The sequence below is a fragment of the Haplochromis burtoni genome, unplaced genomic scaffold, assembly GCF_018398535.1.
Source record: "Haplochromis burtoni strain Fernald_Lab_line unplaced genomic scaffold, NCSU_Asbu1 Contig_1, whole genome shotgun sequence".
Classification (NCBI taxonomy): Eukaryota; Metazoa; Chordata; class Actinopteri; order Cichliformes; family Cichlidae; genus Haplochromis; species Haplochromis burtoni.
In genome coordinates, this window is record NW_024582362.1 from 625,735 (window position 1) to 652,609 (window position 26,875).

General features: G+C 38.6%; 1 protein-coding gene across 3 annotated transcripts in view; it reads left to right on the forward strand.

Moving 5' to 3' along the window:
• The window catches only part of dlgap1b (discs, large (Drosophila) homolog-associated protein 1b), a 96,160-nt gene that overhangs the window by 21,746 nt on the left and 47,539 nt on the right, over positions 1–26,875 (forward strand). For all 3 annotated transcript variants that reach the window (XM_042218085.1, XM_005912366.3, XM_042218140.1), the window contains exon 2: positions 10,830–10,915. The gene's annotated coding sequence lies outside the window, so the exon portion shown is untranslated. The remainder of the gene's footprint in view (positions 1–10,829; positions 10,916–26,875) is intronic.

Here is a 26,875-nt window from a genome sequence, read left to right on the forward strand (position 1 = left end):
AACGCTGAGTTGCGTAACCTTAAAAAGTCAAGGAAATCTCAGTGAATTATACTTCTCAAGAGGATGTTGCAGTTATGCAAGCACTTTTATGAATTCAAAGGATTAAGTGTTTTTTCAAATAACCGTTCTCTCTCAGTTTATGTTTGGGCAATACATGAAAAACAAATGAAAAAAAACCTAAACAGTACATCATAGAACACTTTGGCACAATTAAATAAACAGCTTCTGACAATCAAACACCTTCTGTTGTTTGGTAGTGTGTGTGCATGTGTGTGCATGTGTGTGTATGTGCGTGTGTGTCAATAATCCAGCCTGGCAAAGACGTCCCAGAGTTACTTATCACTTTGCTCTTTGTGGTCTGCTCTGGCCACAAAAGCATTAGCTCAAGATGCACAGCATTTCAAGTCATCTCTGCAATGGAGTGACATTTCTCAGAATATTTGACTCATGAACGCACCACCTTCTGGGTTGCGACTGGTGTTTACCTCTGATGTCGCTGACCAGACAAATTGAATAATGTACAATATAGTCAGACATAAAAATGTTAATTGTGGTCGATTTAGTGGTAAAATACGGAGTTTTAATAGTTTACATTATGGAGGTAATGGTTATTGTGAAACCATACTCTAACTGGTTAGTTCATTAGGCACATCTGTTCAATTTCTTTTTAACACAAATATCTAATCAGCCAATCAATTCCCCTTTGCAGTAGCAGCAATTTCTTACATATAGGCATGGAGACATGGTCAAAATGACCTACTGAATTCAAACTGAGCATCAGAATAGGTAAGAAATGTCATTTAAGTGTCTTTGAATGTGGTCTGGTTGATGCTGACAGACAGGCTGGTTTGAGTATTTCTGAAATTGCTGATCTACAACAGTTCTTGGTAGGGCTGTGCGATATGAACAAAATCTCATATCCCGATATAAGAATTCTATCGTCCGATAACGATATAAATCACAAAAATGTAACATTTTCTGTAAATTACGTGAATCTCGGGCAGCTCGACTTGCGGGAAGTGTTTCCAGCTGCACGTCATGTAGCTGGAGTCAAGTGTTTTAACCGATGCGTGAAACTATACATTTTTAGACATAAGTTGTAACGGCCGCCGTTTTCTTTGTGAGTATTTATTACATGGCGTGCTGCGGGGAAAAGCCTGATCTAACGTTTGAGTCTAAGGTTTATTTTTTAGCACCTGGCGGCTCTTTTTTACTTCTCATCCGTAAATATTCTGCATACTCTTTCACGTGATTCAGTTTATTTTGAAAAGTCTCAACAGGATCTTGAGCTTTATTGTGAAAGGTTTATGTGGAACATAAACAAGCGGACATGGTGTTACCATCGTTGTTGCTAACCACAACACATAAAAACAGGTGCTTGTCCGTCAGTAGTGTGGTTATATTACATATAAGAGAAAGAGAGAAAGAATAAATTAATATAGCCACTACAGTGACCATCAAAAGGATGAAAAAATATTGCCGTAAACAGTTTATTTTGCGACACCATGAAACAAACGATAGCATAAAATGAAACATAGACGTTTTTATATCATCCGATATATATCGTTATATCGAACAGCTCTAGTTCTAGTAGTTCTCTAGGTAAAAAATACCTTGTTGATACCAGAGGTCAGAGGACAATGACCAGACTGCTTTGAGCTTATAGAACGGTATTAGTAACTCAGATAACCACTTTTTACAACAAAGGCATGCACAAGGACATCTCTGAACCCACATTACATTCAACCTTCAAGCAGATGGGAAACACCGGGTGCTACTCCTGTCGACTAAGAACAGGAAACACAGTGTACCCATCTTCTAATAGCCAGATCAAAGCTTAGATCATCTCAATGGGTTTTTTGAACCTGACAGTGAGTCACAGTACACAAATTGGTCTCCACAGTCATGGGATCTCAAGAGCACTTTCGGCATGTGGTGGAATAAAAAGGTTCAGTCATTTCCTAAAACAAATGAGCACTTGTAACGTGTAAATAGTGCATTTTAAGTAATAATTTCCCTTTGCAGAAATGAGGCCCATTACTTTGATTTTAATTTTCTGAGTAGGATTCATGATTTTATTGTATTCAAATACAAACTCTTCCATTTTTACAGAGCCTTAGTTCAATGTACTCCTGCTTTCAACCCACCAATTTTCTGATTATAGACCTTGGACAAGGAATAATTTGCCATAAGGTCTTTACTTAGGTACAATTACACCCATTAATGATGGACATCATAATGGATGTGGTGAAGGAGGATTTTTTTTTGATAGCCCACTGCTCTTTTTGTTGTCGATTTGTGTATATCAGGTTGCATGTCCTGCATTTAAATATGTTATGTAATTGTACAGCTGCTACCTTGACCAGATATCTCTTGTAAACAATATTTCAATCTCAGTTGGACTTCCCGGTAAAACAAAGGTAAAATAAACAATGAAGACATTATTCAGTTTCTGCTTACAACCAGTACTTGGCAGCTGTACAACACTGAACATAGCAGAGCCCTTGTTGTGATATCTAACCCTTTATCTCACAGTGCCAGGAGCTACTTTTAACCACCACAAATTGTTAAAGAGATTTTCACAACAAAGAAGTTTATATTCTGGAAAATTGTACTATCATAGTCACCATCTCTTTTTCACGTCCCCTACTGTCTCTTGCTCTTGGCGGAAAAAAAAAAAATCCACCCCGAGTTTCTTGCATGTGTCTACTTCAGAAAATGTTGTATTTTCTTGTGGTGTGAGGAGGAGAGGGCACCTTTGTGCACATACTTCTTAATATGCAGTAAAAGGCTAGAAATGAGAAAGGGGCAGGCTTTTACAAAGAGATAAAAGAAAACCTAGCAAAGAGAGGCTAATCAGGCTGAAGAAAAAGTATCATCACACCACCACCCCCATCTCACTTATCCTCACCATTCCCATTTTGCTCCATTTATCATCTCTTCAAAGCACTACAGAGTCTTGAGCTATGGGGTAGATACATTAAAATGCATCAAAATCAACGTATTTCCTGAATACCAAGAGATCTGTCTGTGAAGAGTAAAAAACCTCACATAGCTGTGTTCTTTCACTTTACTGGCATGTGTCCAGGACTTTCAATCAATTCCTTCACAGCAAGGACTCTGAAAGAAATTAAATTAGGTCCTGGGCATTGAACCACAGTTTCTCAATTGGTACAGAATTTGTTCACATTGATTTGGCCTGATTGGAGTCCCAGGCTTGTGTTTCCACTTAATCACTGAGCACGCCCATCTCTCGAACCACTATTTGCATGCACCCTTCCCCTCCGCTCATGTCAGTCATTCACAGCCCATGGTAACCTCGGGAATTTGCATGAACTCACTGGCCTGGACTTTTGCTGAGCCACTATTGCAGCTTCCGTTGCTGCAGCACAAATGTAATAATCAGATTTTGTTGTGTTGTTGTTATTATTATTATTACAGTGTCTTGTTAGAGTTAGCAATAGGCTGATGCTCTGCCAGGTCCAGAAAATTGTCCTCTGGTTACAAAAAAAAAATGTTCTGATAGATCGCTGTTGTTATTCTGACTGAGCACTGGCAAGTGATAGAGTGAAAAAAGAAGAAGCTTGGGAAAGACAGACAAAATTGTCTCCAGGGAAAGTAAAGTGAGGACCGGAAAGAACACAGATTATGCATGAGAGCGAACAAAAGAGTGGAAGAAAGTAGGGAAGAAAAGATTGCGAATAAGGTTGTGGGGGCAATAAGCTTGGAAAACGAGCGACAGAAAGAAGATAAGAGAAACGGTTATGAATGGAGAGGCAGAGACGAGTGGAGAGCTATGACAAAACAGCTTTTCCCGCTCCCTATACTTCTGTCTCTCAAAGCTAAGGCCTTGGAGGCGAGTCCAGTTTATTTATAATTTTTCTTTTTGTCTGTTGAATTAATGCTGAATTTATTGGAAATGTGCAACATTTTATAGACCTGCACTTGACCTTTCGGAATTTTATTAAAGCATCACAGATTAAGCATTTATATAACATATGTAAGGACGCATAAGGTGTAAGGAAGTGTATGTACTAGCATTCAGAATGCGTCCCTGACTCATGGGCAATAATTTGATTTGATTAAAGGGCATCACTACAGGTGTGCATATCTCACACAGGAGAACTGAACGCTCAGTCTTTGACAATTTGGGGAAAAAATGGGCTTTTCAAATTTCTTAATTCTGTCAGAGACTGAAAGATCAAGCTGATCAGAGCTCATATGGAGATTTTTAAAAATTCCTTCCTTGTGTCTGATGTCTGACCCAAGAGGTACACCTTGGACTCTACAGGCCTCAATCAGCATGTTAAATATCAAAGTTTGTGACAGTACAATTAGAAAAAGACTTAAAAAGTAGGGCTTGTTTGGAAGGCTTCCCTGTAGAAAGTCTCTCTGAAAAGAACATGGCAGGTTAGCACGTTCTTGTTTAAAAAGTGGCATCTGAACGAGACTTCTGAACGTCTGTCCGTATTCTATAGTCGGAGAAAACCAAACAAAGCATATCAGTACAAATACTTCATACCAGCTATCAAGCATGGTGGTGGAGCTGTGATGATTTGGACTTCTTTTATAGCCACAGGAGCTGTCAACCATGAACTCAAAGTATTCCTGGGCCAAATGTGAGGGCTTCTATCTGACAGCAAAAACTTGGGGACGATGAACCCAAGCACAGTATCAAAACTTTAACAAAATGGCTCGTAAAGAAAAGAATCAAGGTATTGCAATGGCCCAGTCAAAGTCCAGACTGCAATCCAGTAGAACCTCAATCCACCCTGCTGTGGTGAGACCTTAAGAGAGCTGTGACAAGAATAAACTTGTCACAGCTCTGTACTTAATGTTTCACATGACTGTACGTGTTGTGTGCCACATTAACTGTATGAAATTGTTTAACAGTGGAAATAGTAACACTTACCTAAAGGCAAAGAGAAAGAAATAGTCCGCCGGGCTGTTATGCTACCAATCACCATCTACTCAGTCAGACTGTAAGGTGGAGAACTGTATAGAGTGATTGGTGCTTTATGCTTTTCTCTATCACAGTGGTGTTCACTTTACTTTAAGACTCATTGCACTTACACAGTCAGGGATAATGCACCATATGTTCTCTTTATGCTTCCACTACATTTCAACTGCAGTTTATAGTGGATCGTTTTGGAAACTCTTCCTGCTTTGGATGCTGTTTTGGATGTTTTAGGATTTATCCCATAATATGTTTTGACATAAACTCACAAAGATGTCAAAGATAATAACCGATATAGACAGATGATAACAACAAAAGATAGCACATCTAATTTTATACCTACAGCATGCTTTCCCCTGTGTAGTCAAAGATACATTCGTGCTTGGATCTATCAAGAATCAACAGTTGGATAAGGAAGCAATCTTAAATCTAATTTTTCAACTCTACTCTTCTCTCTGGATAGCTTTAAGAGAGGTACTACATTTAAAACTAGTTGCATAAATATGGTGACATCCCACAAAACTGGAATCAGTTGAAATATTGGTGTTACAGATAAGTATATAAAGAAGTAATTTTAAAAAAGAGATTTAGAAGTTGCGTGCAATATGACACAAATAAGCTCCAGCTGTAAAATAAAACTTCTGTCACTTGTAAATAAGCTTGTATCATTCATGGTAAATAAGCTTGTTATCTCAGACGGCACACAACAAAAGCTTCTACAGTAAGGATTCAAACATCGTCTTGATTCTCCGTCCTGTATTCCATGCATCTTCACACATACTGATGTACGCACAAACACACACGCACAAACACCTGCTTTTTAATAAATGAGTACCTGTCATCAGTGTGCGGTTCTCACATTACAGCACTGTGAATTCATTAAGTGTGCCCTTTGGAAGTCCAACGAGCCAGGTGGGGTGCCGTCAAGCCTCCCGCCTTGCCTCACAATCACGCCCAGCATTTCAATTGCAAATACTGTACACATCTCAGTGCCCTTGTAAAAACACACATTCACAGTCATGCACATGTGTCTATACATCTAGCCATGCTTCACGCTTAACCCACATCAAAATGTTTACCCTGCATCTGTCTCACTGGACAGTAGCGATAACACAGGCTTGTCTATATTTCAGAGCAGCTGAGGTATTTTTGTATGCACTGAAAAAATGACTGAAACTTTAACCTTGAAAGATGCATCCTGGTTAGTTTAGTCATCCCCTCGATTAATTCAGAATCTGGAATTATTTTAATCACACAGAGATTTGGTTGTATTTTGAATCGGATTAGTTTGTTTTCCTGCAGATAGATGAGATTCTACAAGTTCCCGTCTGACTCTCTATCATTCTTTCTTTCATTATGTAATGCATGGCCCTCTGGACTTTGAGAGATGCTTACTGTATGTGCATACATGACTGGGTTTGTAGCGTTAGGGTAAGCGCTGATAGAAAAGATGGGGTCAGAGCAAACCACTGCTTGGAATAAGTTTCCTGAGCAATGTCAGTTCAAAGTGACCTGACACGGTCTTACTGAGTCATCGCTAGTTTATGTGTAAGTGGTTGTACATGGAGGGGAGAGGGGAGGAGTTAGAGGCACTTGCGGACTGGCAAAGCTAAATCTAAATCCCCCTCTTTTCTGTCAATAATTCTCAGCTTTTTCACAACCCCCTCTAATCCTCTTTCTGACGTGAATCACCTCTATTTAGTGTCTGCACATGCTTTAAACAATCGGGCACAAGTGCACTAGCAGTTTGCTTGTGTGTATTTTTACGTGCTTCCATGCGTGTAAGTGTGACTTTCAATCTGTGCCGATCTTGATCTTCAGCATGATAATGGTCTTTGCTTTTATTTATGTGTTTCTGTGTGCTGTGTGCTAGCAGATAAGAAATACCGCAATGATTTCAGGTTGATGTTATGAGCTCGTGCTCCACAAATTCCATCATTGTCCAAAATGAGCATCAACATCAGATCTGTAGCTGACTGGTGAGAAGTCATGCTGCTGTGAAAATGTAATAAAGCAAAGAGATAATCACTGCTGAAGTTTGAATGATGGCTTTCTGTAGTGGATCTGTGCTACACTATAGTGTAGAGATTATGCACAATGCTGGCCAGGCAGGGAGCCTGCCGCTGCTGCTGACTCAGTGCAGGCATAGCTGGGGCTTGGGGGGTTAATGCAGCAGGGCCACGGGCTGATCCACAGTGCATCCTCATCTGCCAAAACTTCAAAGGATGCCCCAACAGAGTCTAAATCGCCATCTCCTCCAGTCCAGGCTCTGCAGAACACTCTCCCCTCCCCCTCAGTGCACAGGTCAAACTCAGCCTCATCTTTTATGTATTGCTTACCCCATTGATTGTGCTCTTAAGAGATTCATGAATACAGAGGGCCTATTTCCGTATCACATTCCAACATATGAAGGTTTTTTCTTTAACAAGAGATGGATTTTTCTCTCATTTGTTCATTTTTTTGGGTTTGTTTCTATCTTTCTATCGCTTCTCTTCCCCATCTATGCAACCCTCTTCCACCTGTTTTTGCAGGCAAGGTCGTAGTCATTTTTACTTTTGACAGACGTGTTTTGCCTATTTAACTATTTATCCCGCATACATGAATTATTCACAGTGCAGGTAGTGAATACTGTAAAATGGAGAGCTGCAGTTTACTTATAGAAAGATTAAAGGAGATGTTTAGTTGAAGTCAAACGCGTCATTTAGGTTAAATAATATAATAAATATAACAAAGGTTATGCCGGTAACTTTTCAATGCATGTATATGGTCTTTAGGTCTTTTCTTGTGTCTAATGTATTCATTTATGTTCATCCCTTGGCTGTTTACTCATTCATGAATACATATGTTGCTCCATTTTTAACAAGCCAACCCTCCCCCCATCTGTCTGTTTGTGTACCTGTGTTTTAGTGATGTGTGTGTTATGCACCCCAGCAGAGTGTGAAATTGAAATTCTCATCTTTTCTGACAGAGAAGAGAGGGCACAGAAGATGTGAAATCTCATCTTTGACTTAAGTTTTTGCTATAATGTTTTTTAGTGGCACAGTATTCATACCAAAAACATTGTGTGGTTGAGAAGTTCCTTCATAAACATTTCATATTATAAATGTGTTACTATAAAAATTGTAGCGTATCTATGTCTGTTCCCTAACTCCTCGTAGATACGTTAATCAATCTGGATGAAATTTATAGCGTAAACTACCAGGATACCAGGATTATCAACATGTATATTAGGTGCCACTTTAGCTCAGTAGGGTGAGCAGGGGCCATTGCTGCATATCTTCTGCCTGTCTCTCTCCACACTATCCTGTCTCTCTTCGCTGCTTCACTGTCTATCAACAGCAAAGAAATGCCAAAACAATAACCTTAAAATAGAATCTTTATAGAAACTAAATATACATGTAGTAGCTCATCTCAAAATGAACAGTGACATTGTACGTGTCTACATTACGTCTACGTATACGTTGCTCTTGGTAAATAACTGTCGCTAAACCATTTTTAGAACAGTGTCTCTGGAATTTGTTGTTATGCATATCTGTAAATAAGTGTCCATCACGGACTGACACTAATACTAACAGTTTAAGACTTTGTCTCATATATGAATAAGTACAAAAAAAGAGCAAAAAAATTAAACTTTAATTGTTAATTTGTTTGGTGTTTATGAAGAGCTGTTTTTGATGTCTCACTGTTTGCATTTATGTAATGAGGATAAAAGCATGTTATGATAAATTAGTCTGCTTTTTCATATATGAGCATAGTGAACAAGCAGACATTAAAATATAGTTTTTATGTCCTACATGGAAAAATATTTAATAAAGTGGTTTGAATTTGGTGTTCAAGATCATTTTACGTGTGGATAATTCCATCTAATTCTTAACACTCATTTAGCACCAGACCTCAGAATTAGTCTATGGTTGGAGCTAAAATGTTTGACAAGCACAGCTTGCTCAGCTGGTTTTATAGGTCAGGTTCTTGATTAGTTTTTATCATACCTGAAGGGCAGAAGTTTTGTTTCCATTAGTAGTTTTAGATCTGCAGAAATAAAAATATAAATCAGGGGTTGATCAAGGGTTAGTTCTTGGTCTGTTATTCTTTAACTATTACATGCTCCTAGTTGGTACTCGTAAACAATCATGACATTAACTTGTGGATGTCTAGAAACCTTTTTGTAACTCAACAGAGATGAAATGGAAATATTTGTTGTTGGTTTAAAAAATTTCCTAAGGTAGTAATTAACATGTAGTTTACATGTCAGGGACCTTGGCATTGTTTTGGTTAATGGTTTCAGTTTTGATAGCCATTTAAATAAGATTACCAGAACTGCTTTCTAATATTTAAACATGTCAAAAGTTGGAGAATTATTATCTCCAACTTACTTTTGTTCAAAACAGAATTACCATTAAAATCCTTCTCTTATGTCATGAAGCTCCCAGTGGTTTGGCCCTCGCCAGTAGGTCTCTGAATTGGTCAGTGTACACCAACCAGACCTCTCAGGTCATCAAGTGCACATCTTTTAGCTGCTCCTAGAATTAGATCTCAGTGTGCTGAGGATGCTTTCAGTTGTTGTGCTCCAGTTTGTTGGAAGAAGCTGCCCGCTGACCTGAGGTCAGTTAGAACTGTCTATTCGAAAACAAACTTAAAACCTTTTTTATTCTCACAGACTTGTATTTAATTGTGTGTTTGTGTGTTGTGTTATGAAATGTGCTATATACATGCAATATCATATTGCTAAGTTATTTAATTTACATGTTTAACTTAGCTGTCTGGCATGGTAGAAATAATCTTTTCTGTATTCAGGCAAGTCAAAAATGACATTATATACACTTACTTAGCATTTGTTTAAGCTCGTGAATCCCTTGGTCATCAACCAAAACAAAAAACCACAATGAAGAGAATATGATTTATTCCACTTCTGCACCAAATTCTAATGAACTTTTCATTACCACCCTGTTTGGAGCATCCACACATCCTTGTCATGTAAAGCAGACCTAAAGCCCCCTGGAGTGTTGGTGCCCTCGCCCTGACCTGTGTCTGTGCGAGTGGGTGTATGTCCAGCCTGTCCAAACCAAGTCCCACCCGGCGAGCGTCAGACAGACCACCATCTGTTCCATGCCCTCGCGATGAACTACCTGCCACATCCTCTTCATCACCTTCATGGAATATCAGAAAAGAGATGCTTTCTAGAAACCTAATTTGCAAAAGCTTTGTTGATTCTCAAAAGCATAGTGACTCTAGTTTGACAGGATATTACAAGGAAGGAATATTTACTAAAAACACATCTCACTGTTGTTCTTTTTCCATACATAAACCTTTCTTTAAAACTTTTCAGAAGCTGAAAAAGAGTATAGGTGATCTGCACACTCTGCTTTTCAATATTAGAGAGTAGTTACCCTGAAACAAAGACTGTTTTCACCCTCCCTCAAAACACCTCAAGGATTTAACGCACTAGATTAAATAAGCACAAATAGGCTTAAAATGAATTCTGCATATCTCCTCCCTTTTTCCTGAAACACAGCTCCCCAAAAGATGAGTTTTAGGCTGAAAACAAGCATGTTAGTGCTGTGATTTTACAGCCAAACAACACGGGGCTTAGTTGATTATGCACACAGTCATTTAATGTCTTAAGCCAACCACTCTGTCCAAAGAAGACTAGAGTTTTCTTATTGGTTCTACAAAAAGGGGGAATGATTTGTGCATTAATTTAATTTTTTATTACATTATTTGTTGTATGTCTGAAGTGAACCTAGAAAAAGAGCAGAGAGCAGCAGCACAGCATGAGCACATGGCACAGGGACCAGCACGTTAGCCAGCAGAGCACCACAGGAGTGTTTTCATATGTTATAAATTCATTCTGACTCTTTTTATTCACTTCAAGGTGGAGAAATGTGCATACGCAGACAACAAGGGGTGTGGAATTAAGCACAGGAGAGAAAAGATGCCGAAGATGAAGCAGTAAAGAAGGTGAGTTACATTTTAAATGTTTGTTCTCCACTGAATCATTATATTGAACAAAGTGCTGCTATAAGCAGCTTTGGATGCACCTTTATTATTGCACCATGGCCAGTGACCACTTAGAAAGTGGCTAAAGTAGTATAAAGAAACACCTTAACATATATAATATCAACTTTATTAAAGCTCCTTCTCAAAGCACCTGCACATTCATAATTCACGCTTGACCTTTTGCAATCACTCTTCTGCACAGCAGATATAACCTTTTAGTGCATCCTTAGTGGAAACACATCTGTCAAGATTGACAGCCTACCATCAGTGACAGCAAAAACAGAAAGAGACACAAACACAGCACAGAGTGGCTGTGGGGTGAGTGGCAGGAAAAAAGGGGGATGAAAAAAAAGATGCGTAGGTGAGATGAATGGGTAAAAAAGAAAAAAGGTTTCTTTCGGGCTGCTGGATGAAAGTGTTTTTTTCCCTCTTTTTGTAATGATAAGTTGTTAATAGGGCTGCCACGATTAGTCGACTATCAAAATCGTCGACGACCGATTTAATAGTCAACGCGTCGTTTGAAGCTTTGTAAGATCACAAAAGACGCAGGAATAAGTAGCAGGATTTAAGAGTGTAATAACGGACTGAAACAGAAGATGGCAGCACTGCATGTACAAGGATGCCAGCTGCCGTTAAACCCCGAAGAAGTAGCTCTGTCCCAGAATTCATAGCGCAGCCCAGCTCAGTTTCCAACAGTTTTAATATTGCTCTTATTATTCTTTCTGGGTCACAAAATAAACGTTTAACATATTTTCAAGCGAGAATGTAGCTGTGTAAACCTCAAATATGGGCTCAGTTTATCAAGACACCACATATTTTCAAAAGCGCTCCGCCGTTTTCGGAGACATCTGTTACCCACTAGCTCGATAGCTAGCCGGGGGCAAAGCTCACTAGAGCCCGTGAGAACACCGGACTCCCAGCAAATCGTTTTCAAACCCACCGCCGTCTTTCACTACTCAGGTTAAACATATATAAGTCACTTAGATAACTTCAAAATGTTATTGTTTGGCTTTTTTTCAGTACTTTTTTTGTTCCTGAGTAAATCGGTTTGGCTGAGATTAAAGTTATAGTTTTTACACAGCTGAATAAACGTCAAGCAGACAACTGATTATCAGAAGTGTGAGATGCTGGAGAATATACTCCGGTGTCCTGTTATATTTTAGATAGGAAGGAGTTTATTAAACTTCACCGAAACAATCTGCAAATTTCATTAAAATTGAATAAACTATCATCTTGTCTTTATTTTTAGTTAGCACCTTAAAATCTTAAAGCTGTAAGCTAATGATAGTTATATAAGAGCAGATGCTGCTGGTGCAATAAGCCGTACGTTTTACGTCCAATGGATGCATGATCTGATTATAATAATCAGTAATTATTATAATTATAATAATTATAATAATTTTACTAATCGCAAAACAATCGGTGACTAGTTGACTATCAAAATAATCGTTTGTGGCAGCCCTAGTTGTTACCGAGTGGATGGTGAGATAAACAGTTTTTTAAAAGGTGTGTGAAAATGCGTAATAGTGCTGAACATGTTTACTCTGCCAGCATAAGCACTCTAGCAATGTGGTGGAGACAACAAACAGACAGGAGGCCAAAGGATTTCTAAGGAGAAACAATAAAAATGCTAATCCCAGCATTAAGATTAACAACCCCACCTGATCATTTTCTTTTACTTTATGTTGTGATCCATCCTGCTCATGAATTTGACATTTTTGTGCTTAAAAACACAACTATATAGCGTAAAATACAAACAAAGAGCTAGCCTAGTGCTCGGTGGTATGCCTCATGCATTATAACCAAGTCCCAGTTCTAAGGATTTTATGTCCTAAAAATAATACTAATAATAAATAATACCAAACAATCTGGCAAAACTGTAGCTGTGCCCAGAAAGTACTTCAGTTTGTGTTGAGCACACAAAATGTATTACTGATACATCAGCCATATTCAGTAGAGTACTTGTTTTGTGATATAAAACTTCATATACCCCAGACCTGTTTAGTAATTGTTTCAGTTAATTCTGTTATTAATATTAACATATTAATTTAAGTGAAAATGTAGTAGTTAAAGCTGTAAAATCACGAGCATAGAATTTTAGCTTTCTATATTCACCAGACATCTTAAAAAATCAGTCTCCGTGCAGTCAGTCGACACATTTATCAAATGTGTCTGTAATTTGATTGGCATGACAAAGCCAATGGACTGGACAAACCTTAGAAACACACACCTGTTTATTCATATATGTTCTTACAGTCCACACTGCATGTCAGCCAAAAAAACCTTAAGTCATAACATCTATGGCATAGATCAGGGCAGAATTTATGAACTATAGATTTATGTGTGTAACCATTAAGTTTTGGGCTAACTATAGTAGTATCAATAATTGAATTGAGAAAAACTTTGGAACAAATAGGACTCTTATTCAAATAAACCCTTCATGAAGCTCATCCAATCAAACTCAGTGACTGGGCATGCAGAGAATAAGATTTTCTAGGCTGATGAGTCAAAGGCTGAGTTCTTTGGGCAGATCTCAAACCAACATATTCTGAAAACATGAATTAATGCTAGCTAATTGCTAATGATGTGACTTAAGTGAGGCATGTTGGTGGTAGCATCATGCTATGGGGCTTGCTTCTAAGCAGCAGGGACATGGAGAGAAGTCAAAAGTGAAGAAAGGATAAGTGCAGCCAAATCCAAAAAACCTGCCACAGTGCCAAAACCTGACATTGGTGAAGTGGTATGACACTCAACCTGAAGACAGGAGTGGCAGAGAAGTATGTGAGGCTGGTGCAGGACATCTATGAGATGTATGTATGATCCCTGCTGTGGAGGCCTCTAAAGGAAGCGGCCGGAAGAAGAAGAAGGAGGAATGAGTTCATGTATATGGCCAAGAAGAGCCTTGGCCATGTATATATACATTTACATAACTCATTCCTTCTTCTTCCTTCTTTCAAAACAAGGCTCTGGTTGTCCTTGATGGGAGCCTAGACCTAAACTCCACAGAAACATCTTTAGAGAGACTTGATGATCACGACTCCTAATCCAATCTGACACGAGTTTGGGAAGATCAGAAAGATCCACAAAGATGCAGAGTTTATGGAGACTTACCAAAGAAACCTCGGGTGTGCACTTTCTGCCAAATGAGCTTCTACAAATTACTAAAACAGGTTTCTGAATACAGAATCTGAAACCATAGTTTTTGATATTTTTATTTTCACAAAATTGATAAAAATAAAAAAAAAATTACCACTTTTTACATTATGGGTTACTGAGTGTAGCTAGATGGGAAACGGTGCAATAATGTAATAAGAAGTATTTTTCAGAAACTTGTGTTTTTTCATTTTTCCAGTATAAAAAGTGTGTTCTGCAGCTGAATTAGATAGGAACTAGTCCATCATCATTTAGTGGTTAATACAGAATCATGCATGGGATGACATTTTTGGCTCAGCTCTTGTACACAAGCCAACCATGAACCCTAAGGTCTGGGGATACTGCCAAAAAGCTGGATTTACAGCAAGCACAGCTTACCATTTGAAAACATATCATTGTATTGGCATGGGTCAACATATGAATCTATTTGAAAAGAAGTAATGTTCTTTACCAACAGACTCAAAGCCAAAGTACTGTGAATCCCAGGGAAGCCTGAAAAGGAAGTGAGGGGAACTGTAGCCAGAAGCAGAAATGGGTCGATGGCTGTGGCTATATCTAAGAATTCCTGCTGTGCAGCTACACTTTTCAATTCACAATTTTGAAAATGCTAAAATCTTGATGTTTTCCTGTGGAAATGACACATTTGGTATCCAGCATCGAGAGGCTTCTTTAGACTGTGTTTGTGGAGATTATGTGGCAAATGAGGACCTAATTAGATGAAGTCAATCTTGGCCAGTGGGAGGAGAGCCATGATGCTGATACTAGCAATCACAGCAGAACAGAATGAACACCTGGGGTTGGGAATATGGAGAAGATGGAAGAAGAATCATCAAATAATTGGGAAAGGTTATAAGTAAGGCAATGAGTAGGGAGAGTGCTTGGGAGTAAATGACTGGACATCCAGATGGATATTTCATACACCACTGACAGTGTGTAAATGAGATCTTTTCTTCATGCCACATTCACTCAAATGTGCTTGTCAATGATACTCAGAGATTAACAGAAAACAGCAAGGATGAGATTATCTGCTCAAGTCTCATTAGAAGTAGCACATTTGTTCTGCAAGGGGGCTTCAGTCGTGATTCGCTGCTTTTTTTCTTACATAAGTAGGCTGCAGTAGAGACTAGTTGAGAGATTAAGTGTAAGAAATCAGTAGTAAATGATTTAAATAGTAGCACTGTGCACATAATAAATTAAGGATACAAGCCCATTGAGTAAAAACAGGGTGCAATTCATTTAGACAACAATCTTAATTGAAAATAGTACAAAGAAAAAAAACTGAGCGATGTTATTGTATTTAATTGCATTATGTTTTTATCTACATTTTACACAGCATCACAACTTTTCTGGAAGCTTTCAGCAAATCAGCCTTAATCTACTGTCTGTCAGACAGAGAAGTAGAAACCAGCTTGAACATCTCACTTTTGTAGTTCACAGTAAGACATATTTAAACTTTTTCCTGCAAAAATGATTCCTCCCGTGATAACATCTGAAATGTAAGTGATGTTTAATGTGCTTGTTTGTTACCTCAGTATACAGTACCGGTAAGTTGGAGGCTGTTATCTGTCGGTACCTAAGCAATTTATGAAATGGGAAGCTAATTTAACTTGCTCAATGAACTGCACATTTCACACTTCATTTAGCTGTTCATAAAAGACTCAACAGCAAAGCATTATCAACACTTAATGCTTTGTTTCTAATAAAAACCCTTGACAGTAAAGGACCAACTTAAGAAATACTTCTATAAATGTGTTCTTAGCTCATTGTAAAAATGAAAAAACAAATTCAGTGACTAAGCATAATCAGGTGATATGATTTACATGATACTGTAGTCCTGATATCTGTGAAAGTAGATGGTATTCAGCCTCACGCTTGAAACTAAATATTGTAGTTTGGCTCAAGTTTAGCAGTATTAGATAACTTTTTAAAATTTGCAAGTCACTTACTTGTATTGAAACTTTCTTTAATGGAAAAGAACATTGTGAGCAGAGCAGAATATTCTGAACATTGCTTAATGCATCTCATTGAAGCAAGTAGAGAGGTGACCCTGAAAAATCCCTGAATCGTGCAAAGGGAGGTTTACGTATGCAGAAATATTGATTAAGATGGCCCTATGTGCACAAAAAACACGCAAATTATTAAACTGGGAGTTATTTTGCTTTTAGGATATTGGCTCAAGTAATTCTATCAAAGAGGATAAGATCGTGCATCTTTAAAAATGGTGCAGTTCTGTTCTGTTCTAATAGTTTGTTATTGATTATAGATGTTGTTGAACATCTGCACAGAGTGACATATGAAGGTGACCACTATCTTATGCAGCTGCCAGCTGCTGAGTCTCGACTAGGGTTGAGTTGGCAGGAGATGCTTTTTTGGTGACATGAGCCTTGTGGATGCTATTTAGTTGGGAATTTGCATGCCCTGTCCGTGTCGCCAGGTTTTGATGCGAGGTCACATGCTACCTGTCAGTGCACAGTACTCACCTGGTCTGACACCTGCTCTCTGTGCAGGCAGCATGTTTGGTTGAGGATCAACTCTCCACAGTGTGCAGGGGAGAGCTGGAAGAATGCCTCCTAGCCTCTGTGTGAGTGTGTGTCCAGCATGTTTATTCACTGGCTAGTATCTGTTTTTACGATTGCTTGCCTTGTGCATGTATGTGACACATTGGATTTGCATCCACCAGCACTCATACGAATAGGCAGTGGGTTAGACCCCCCATCCTCCCCTCTTGCTCAGTTGGATCACACTCCCAGATCTGTCAAGCATCTGTTGACGTGTCCTGGATGTGACATGCCACCCACTGCAAGGGAGAGACACAAATTGCCAAGCTTTTTCTTAGAGGCGTTGCACAGTTAGGACTTAAAGATGGACTAGAAGATTCAGAGTAGCATTTTGACACCTTCAATTAATAAGCAATTAAATCTGATAGACAGGTTAATGCATTTTAGTGTTGAATGGGTTAACTTTTCCCGTGCGGCATCCTGGCCTTGCTTCCAGTGGCAGCAAGGAGACACTTGCTTAGTAATAAGAAAATAATGACATCTCAAGGCCCACTTACAGCCTCAACATCCCTTTTTACTTTCAGTGTGATGTGTTGCATTGTGCAGATGTAAAGTTATAGTCACAGTACTTGTGCAGCTACATAGCTACAGAACAGGAGCTGACATTAAGTATTAATATTTTGAAGTGGCAAGAAATTTCAGAAGCAACAAAAAAAAGTAAACTGTTTCTGTGTGTTGTCACAAAAAATGTGTGAGGGAAATGTACAGCTGCTTTGTTTCCCAGTGAAATAAAAATCATCAGTGTGTAAGAAAGAGGGGAAAGGAGAGGAAGGGAAATTTTATAGGCTGGAAATTTAAAACTTACATTTAATGTCCTAATTCATTTTTGAATTTTTAAATCAGACATTGTGGACATTGGATCTCTATTTGGTGTGTTGCTGAACTATATTTTTGTTAAACTTATTGCAAAACAAATTGAAGTTTACTAATTTTGTGTTATTTAAAGATTGCATGAAAATAATAGCCAGTTTCATCCTGTGTTTGATTCCTGTGTTTGATTGGTTACATCTTAGGTACTGTTACTAGGTCAAATCAAGGTTAGCAGTCATTCATTTATATTTAAGATGATAATGCTGAGTGGGTGAAGGAATCTAATGCTAGCTTTATGGTGTCTAGGGGTTGGAAATCAGTCATAATAGCTCATGAAACATCTGCTTATTGTTGAATTCAGATGGCTAAATCCACAAAGAGCAGTGAATATTGGAGTAGTGACAAAGGCCAGCTGATAACAGTCTTTACACAAAGAAAAATATACTGGAGCTTACAAAACAAGTTAATATGTGACATATTTCCAAGTTATTCTTTTCCCCATGTTGCACTGCTGCACTCCTGTGTACAGGTAATCTCATCAAAAGGCCTCAGTCAGCTGCCAGCCCTTAATGGAAAGTGCCTACCAAACAGAAACAGATGTTAAAATTAATGCTTTTGCAGGGGCTTTTTTCCTGGATTTTTTAATCTGTTTAAGTTATTTCATTATAGAATTACAATAGTGGCAAATCACATGTCATTGTTTGGCATTAGGCCTCATGTGTATTAGTTTTGTTTTTGCATCAGTCCCGTACAATAAAAGTTCAGAGTACTATATTAGCTAAAAGCATATTAACACATAGCTATGTGCACTTTATGCCAGCTTTGTTTTCTGACATGTAATTAACTGTAGAGTCAGTTGCTCAAAGTCACGTGACACTGTGCATGCCTCTGGCAATACTGTGATGCTAATCTTGCCCGACAGTAGCAAGTGACTATACTGTGCATACTGTACAAGCAAAGTGCATGCACATAACCTGATTTTTACTGCAGTGAATGTGGGTCTGTATGCCTTTTCACATCACGAATGCTTTTACAATATGAATGAAGTCACGCACCATGCGGCATCACAGTGTTGGATAACAGGAAGAAAAATCAGAAGGCGGTCTAATATACCCCCCATTTAATGCTTGTTTTAAATGCCTTTTTTCAGTTTATATGTGCTGCTCTGAAACGTTTGCATCACTGAAATTAGCCGTAACAATGAAGCAGCGTTTGGCTACAAGTGTGTTAACACAGCAAAAATGCCACAAGGAGGAAAGAGTTGCAAGGCGTACATTAACATCAGCAGCATTAGCAACTTTTTCACATGTGGGTCATGCATGCGCTTGATGGATGAGGGCACAAAGAGTTATGTAGCACATGCACACAGATGCACATGCACATAGATCCTGACTCTCCACGTTTCGATTTAGCTTTCACCGTCATCACCACACCACTTCCACGTAGTCCCGAATTAGGCGCCCCAGATTTCATAGCTCTTAAGAGACAATAAAAGGACAAACATTACTATTGTGTGAGATTGTGTGACACAGGCTATACTTTTTACCTTCTGCTTTATGAGTTTGTGCGTTGGCAGGCTCGGAATAGCTTTTTGAATGTTACAGCGTCCCACTTAGAGGAATTGTTGCAAAATGCAAATTAAGGAGAATGATTGAAGCTCTTCATTTTTCATGCCATAGAAATATATAAATAAACGATGTGTTTTGGTCATTGTAGTGCAAAATCATAAACAAAAGTGAAATAATTTGGGGTTTTTTTCATTCATCATGTTAAATTAGACGTTTCTTCAGGAACAAAAATAAATAGGTCAGAACTGTTCTTGTCACCACTCAGAAATTCTTCCCTCTAAATGTAGATGATAAGTCTGAGGTTCACACATTTTTCACAGTTTCCCTGCATGCCCTGGGGACACATGAAGATATAAAGCACAAGAAATGGTGACTCCTGTTGCTGTCCGCATGTATGATCCCAAAGCGGTTGGTACATATGAGTTGTCACTAGCTGAGCTGAAAACACATTGTTTTCCACCAGAAAATCCATTTGTTTCCATGGCGATGCTGTCCTCCCTTGTCCAATTTCCTTGACTGCTTTTTATGGATAGCTTTATTGAACTTTATTAAAAAAAAGAATTGAGAGAGGGAGGAGAAAGAAAATAGTAATTTGTCACACTAATATAATATCAAGGTTTGTGAAGGTGGATTATTTGGAACAGGTCAAAGTGACCTTTTATTCTTATAGCCTTATTATCCTCTAAAATTGCTTTTGGGCAACACACATACTCCCCATAATCAGTTCTTCTTGTTTGTGCACCTCTGTTGTTGCTTTGTATTAAGTTTAATGTTCTAGTCTACATTGAGGATTTTGGACCGAACCCTAATAGCCTATTCTATATTGTTTTACTAAACTAAAGTTTTAATTTATCAGGGAAATATTTCATCAGCAGTTTTGGCGTTACCGACAACTTTATTTAGGACAGCTGCACTGATATAATGTAGCCTGTAGGGTATTTCATAAATTACCATTGCTGGTTTATTGCGCTTATATACTGCGTATATTCAAACAATCTGAGTTGTATTATTATTATTAGAAAAACCTGCCCTCGGGGCAGTTTTTGGCAGGCCCCCAGCGCTTTTTCACTGTGCTTGTGTGTGGCGCAGAGTTGTGTTGTTAGTTTATCTTGTTCTTCTTTATGTCTTCATCAAACCACAAAAAACAGATGACAAAAGTTGTTTGTTTCTAAACACTTAACAAAAAATTCATATATGAATGAGAATACATATATATAACAATAATATATATCTATTTTTTCTTAACAAGCTACAAAGTCAGGCGACATAAATCTGTTCAGTTTTAAAGGAAAGCAAAACCTTGGGTTTAATGTTTACGTGGAATATAATAATGTTGGTATAGCCAGTTATAATCACCAAATAAACTTACATTTTTAGCCTCTAATTGTTAAAGACACATTTAAGAAACATAATACATAGTAATATTTAACCTTAAACTGCTGATTTAATAGTAAATCATTTATAGTTTAATTCGTTTATATTATAAATCTATTTATAACTCATTTAAATAGAATTTATAACACGTGTTTTAAAAGATAAAGATGTTAATATCTGCTCTGTGTTTGTGCAAGTTTCATTCAGATTGGCCCACCCTTAAGGAGGAGATGGGGTACATACAGAGTTACATATATACACACATGCTACAGTCATCATAGAAGATATTTTATAGTAGAGAACTTAAAAAAAATAGATTGGGGTTGTTAAAGTTGTTAAAATTACAAATAGAAAGCTGAAGAAGTACCCTTACAGATCACATGACTGCCTTATAAAACTGATTTTATCATATCTGACTACAAACGTACCCTTTAAAAAGAAAGTGGCATCTAGAAGCTGCATCTTTGTCCTTTATTCTTACAGTATATCCATGATAGATTCAACCTGAAGCCATACAACTGCAATCTCAGCAGAGTCATGGCCTTTCGTTATGGAGGCAAAGCAGTGTCAGAGCTACTCGAGTCCCTTTTCTTTAAAGACCAAAAGCTTCCTGAATGAATACATTATTTAAGAGAAATGTCAAGAATCCTGTTCAGCATGGGAGCTTTACAGTACTTTTCTATTGTTATATTATATCTTTTTTGTTGTTTCTGTTCATAATGTTTAACAGATGAAATTCACTTAGAATAAGAGAGTAACAGTTGCAGGACAAAGCTGTTGAACAACACCCTGCTGCACAGTATAAGTGTAGTTTTCCCACATATAACCCAAAGATAAATCGCAAATAATTCTCAACAAATTAAACATTTCTGGCAACTATTACGTTGTTCAGGCTTTAAAGTGTTAAAAATTCAAGGATTAAACTTTGAAAAACAACTATTATTATATTTTTATAGCACCTTTAACAGAAGTCGACTTTAAAGTTTGCTACCGTTAACATTAAAGTTCCTCCAAAATCTCAGCGGAAACAAAAATAGAAGAAAGGTTGAATTAAATATAAATGAGCAAATCAAAAAATTACACAGAAATGCACTCGCACAATCCCTGACATAACATTAAAATGACCTCTGAATCGCTTGCGTGGTTGCCTCCGTTGGGGCATTGTGTATATTAGCTTGTGTTATTGAATTTCTTTAAACATCCTGCAATGACAGCTCTGCCTGACACCAACAACACCAGGCTTTTTCTAAAGTTAATGCATGCGTTAATTTGTTTACCTTCATCAAATAGACCTCATCAGCAGAGGAATTTGTCTCTGATGGGTCCTGAGCTATAACTCAACACAGTCACTCCATTTGTCAGAGGGAGCCCTGACAGTCAGCCTAATTAGTTTGGTTGTGACAAAGGAGCTGTCTTGTGAAAACCAGGAACATCAATCCATCCATGACGGCATGCAGGTTTATAATGCAGCCAATACAGTGAAAGGAAACACGCTTATTATGCGTCAGGTGAAACTACCTCGATCAGAAGGTAGAAGAATCTGTTTGGCTAAGCAAAAGAAAAAAACGCTTTAAAGCTGTGCCTTAAATATGTGTTTATTTGTCAAGTTATTTAAAACGTTTTGATAGGATGCCAGCAGCATATTTCAATCCTAAGTGTTTTGAATAAAGCCCACTAACAATCACAAATTACGGTGGAAACACGTTGCGTAAGCTGTCATTTATATGGTAAAGATATACTGCCTCCTTATCTTTTGGTGTAACATCAAGTGTTCTGGGTTGGAAATGAGATGGCATGCTGAAAGTGTGCTATTTCTGTCAAGTTACCTTTTTGTGTGACTCCTATCATGTCTGATATTGCTTGTGCAGACATACGTTTAATGAAGAATATCTCATAAACCAGAAGCAATCATGTGTAGCTTTTGTTCAGAGTGTTGTCTTGGTGCAGTCAGTGAGGACCGTCACTCAAGACAGTCATCTATCATTTAAGAGCCATTTTAACAGCAAGACATTAAAGTTAGTGGTACCCAGCCTCTCCTGGCATTCCTAAAAGCCACTTTTACATAATCGCAGAAAAAAAAATACCATTTTCCTCGATTTTTTTTTTTGGGCCCCTGGCTGTCTTAAAAATGTTCTACAACATTGTTCTCTGTGGGATTTTGTTTTTTTCTAAGACACTGTTTGCACATTCAGGATGAGAATATCCTCTCTGTCACTGTTGTTTCACTGCCAGCTGCAGCTCTCTCATGGGTGTCTTTCAAGTACATTTAAAAATGTGGGTGAGTTTTGTTGAAGTTGTTAGTGTGTGGCTAAAGTGGCTCGACAGAATTTCTCAATAAACCTTGTATGTATTTGTGTTTGAGGCAAGGTAGAGAATTTAGTACTTTTTAAAATACTCGATATTTTGCAGGCAGCATTTTACTTTCCGTTTCATTGTTGATCTGTTCACTCAGAAAAGCATTACTGTAATTATATTGTTCATCTATGAGCCTCTGTAGTCTTTTTATGCTGTTTAATGGACACAACGACCGAGACTGTCCAAGCCGGGGCTCGAACCGGCAACCTTCCGATTACAAGGCGAACGCCCAACTCTTGAGCCACGATCGCCCCCATGTATGTTGTGTTTTGGTTTAAAAACTCCAGCAAGATCTATGGATCGTTCAAATTAACCAGAGCTTTAGAGAGAGACACTTTATTTTAAATTGCTTGACATTAAAGTTAAGCTTTTCAAATGTCATCTCTAGAGGCACCACAGCCTTTTGTCTGCTGGTGAAGTGCAGTGGCAGCACAAGTCTCAGAGCTCAGAAACATATGTTAAAACCAGAGAAATGAAACCAAAGCTATTCGCATGGCTTCATATGTAGGCACACCAGGTCATACGTGCACGAATACTGACCTGAAAATAGAGCAGAGCAGGATAGCCCATTAAACCAAAACAAATACGTATTTTGCATTCAAATTTTTATGAAAATCCAGAGCGCAGTGTACAGTATCGCCTTACCTTTGCAACATGTAAGTATGCATGCAGGTAATCAAAGTATTGGGAGACAAATATGTCTTATTTGAAATGTCAAGAAACTCTTATTTGCCTATTTTGTCATAAACATATTGAATTCTGAATCATTTGGCATGTAGGAGTAAATATTTGTCTTTTTGAGAAGCATGTACACTGCAGTAATTGGGATCAACTGACACATCTAGGGTCAGCGTTACACTTTTTCACACGTTGTCTCATGTAATGAGTCACATAATCAATAGTGGGTCAACCATCGTCTTAAGGGACAACTCCTACTAGGGCTTACATACCTGGGTCTCTCCACCATTTGGTCTTAGAACTGATGAAGCTTCTTGGATGAGAGTGAAGCGTCTTCAAGAAACTTAAAGAAGTCCCATTGCTTTTCTTTCCAAGCTCCTTAGATTACCATGACCTGGATGACTGAGAACCTACACAGACATACATTGCGGTTGAAAATCACATGGGTAAAGACTTATTGCCCTTTTATGTCTTACACATGGAAAGCAATAAAAAATATATCCTTTGTGTCTATAGCATCTTCACCTTTACGTCCTGTCTGGTCAGTAATATTATGCAGTATGCCTAACTGCAAACATTTGCACGATCGAAGGAGAACTTTACTGGACCTGGAAACTGGAGGTAAAACGCTGAACCCTTTCTTTTGATTAGAAACAAGCACAGACACATAGACGCACACACACAAACACACACGTATGAGCCAGATTTGCTGTGGTGATTTGATCTCCTGTGAAGAGGAGATTGGTAATGTTCTTTTTTTTCTTTGGAGACAGCATTACCCAGGCTCAAGAGAGAAGTGAAGACTTTCTGTAGCCTTGCAGCCTCTAAAGGCTTCATGGAGGCTCTCTAAACCCCGAGCTCCAGCAACTAGTTTTCAGTGTTGATTGAGGAAGATAGACTGTCTGCTGTCTGTACAGCGGCTTTGTATTTTTTCACCAGCCGAAGCTGCAGTAGTTATCTCACTCTAATGCTTATTGATTCCAACACTTCCTAAGATGGTGTGTTGTAAGTCAGTGCTGCTTTGCATTTCCATGCCACTTTTTTTTATTTGTTTAAGTGTGACTCACTAATGGTGAGGTAGAAGAAGATTAAGAGTAGATTTTGCCACTGTGACGCTGCGTCCTTGCCTGCTTACGCTGTTAGATGATGAGGAAAAATCTATTTTACATTCATCTCATCTAACCCCGAAGAAAGCTGGCATCCAAATAGATTTTTTTCCCGCTGTGCTGATGAAGCACAGGTGTTAATGAGCATTAACATTCATAGCCTGGCTTGTTTTATCTACTCCTGCATTTTGTTTGCACACCTTGCTGTTCAGCAATCACTTTAAATGCAATGAACTCTCTGTGGTTTTTAGAGGCTGTTTACACAAAGTAGAAGGAACAAGTTCTCTCAAATTTCTTGATGTTCTTTTGTTTGCTTGTTGCTTTTCGTACTGTGGAAGCCATGATTTTAAGCACCCCTTCTCACTGGAAGACCCAAAGCAGCAGCTCTACACTCATAGCTAGGCCTTCATCAAGCTTTACGTTTCTTTACATATTGATGATTACTGGTCCTGTAATTAGAGCAGCAGAACATCTGTTATGTAATATTTGCACACTGTGAGGAGTGATGAAGGAGCTTGCACTTTGGTTACTACCGTCTTTTAGTGTGTGCAAAAATAAAAGAGAAGCTACATGTGCTATGAAACCGTGTGGCCGTAAAGACCCCTATTCCACAGTTCAGTTGACACTATAATTAACTCCTGGCACACAAAATTGTGGTTGGTTACCAGACAGGTAGACTTAACTGGGTCAGTCACCTCCAGTGGACATACAGCATAATACATAACCACAGGTGTCTTTGAGTGCTTATAACTGAAGGCCATACCTGACAAACCCGTTACAACCAGGTCCATTGTGTTGTTGATAAACTGCTCTTTACGAGCGAGCAGCATCAAAATTCTGCATGTATATGCAGTCTGTCAGGTTAACGCATTTGTGTGTGTCTGTGTGCGTGTGTGTGTGCGCATGGGTATTTGTTGCTAGCAGGCAGATAGCCAACATGACCCAACTTCAGCTTTTCAGCTTTAGCGCAGCTCTGCAGACAGCTGTGCCACAAACACGCTGCTGTGGATCACCGCGAGGGCCTTTTATTTAGGTCACATTCTGTGCTTCAGTGGCCAACAGAAGAGATCTCTGTCAACTGCAATGAATACCTTTAGTTGGACACAGCCCACTTTTTAAGTGCTCTGCAAGAAGCGGACACTGTGCACGTCTTTGTTGTATGCGGTGGGTGCCGCATGTGAATTCACTCTTGTGAGTGCGTTGCGGATGGTGGGTGGGGGTGGGGACTGACCACTGTGGATTTTCCATTTTCACTCATACAATAAGAGAAATCTATTTTCTTAATTCTCTCCCTGAATGATTTAATCCTCTGGTTTAGCGGAGACAAGGAAATTGCATGAATTATTCCCCTAGTTTTTCAATTAATGTAGCACCTAGTTTACAGTCAAAGAAAATAATAAATCTTTCAACAGTACAGCCATTCACTTAACTGCACCTCACATGCACCCAACACCATGTCCTCAAGGGAAGTAAACGCTTGCCATGATATTTAATTCTGCTTCTCCATCATTTTGTTTGTCTTATGTTCATTTCTCCCACCCTAACTCCCAACCCTTTTTTCCCCATTTTTTAAAAATAAAATATACCTTAGTGGCCTTTGGTACTGCATTGTAAATCAGTGTAATGAATTGCCTGCTGAGGCTAAGCCTCACTGCTGTCGCTGTGCTACCCTGAGGTGCGTGGGCTCCGATTATTGTCTTGTTAGCTATACCTCCAGTCCACTGGAAACAGTGTGGATTCACCGACCAGCAAGCCACAGCCCCACATGGGTAAGGAAGGCACTTTAAGGATGCTGATGTATGCCGCTCTTTTGTAGTCACCCTGTAAGGGCAAGGCCGTTTATTGCAGTCGCCTCAACCAGCCCAGAAGCTGTCAGCTGGGTTTTACTGGCCAATTGGTTTCCCCCCTAGAAGACCTAGAGGTATAGAGGGGGTATGTGATGACTGATTGTATTTGTGGGTGTGGGGATGTGCATATTTACTCAGCGAGCAGGTAAGCTGTAAAACAAAACTAGATATGTTTTCTTTTTTGTTTTAGTGCTACCCAAACATGAAAGCACTGGATTAAATTTGTGAGACAGGGGACAGTTGTGGTAAAGTCGCTGCATCACCATCCCTGATTTCTTGTATCTTTGACTTCCATTGAAGTTTCATTTTACAGTAGCCTTGAACAAATTTAGCACACACTTGAAATAGATTTGATCTCTCCTTGCTACCTTTTCTTGCTTTAGTTCTCTCTGTTTCCTTGATTCACTGTCTTTTTCTTGTTCACTGAAATGTAGTAGACTAAACAGAGAAATGGAGGAAGAGGCTTGAGGAC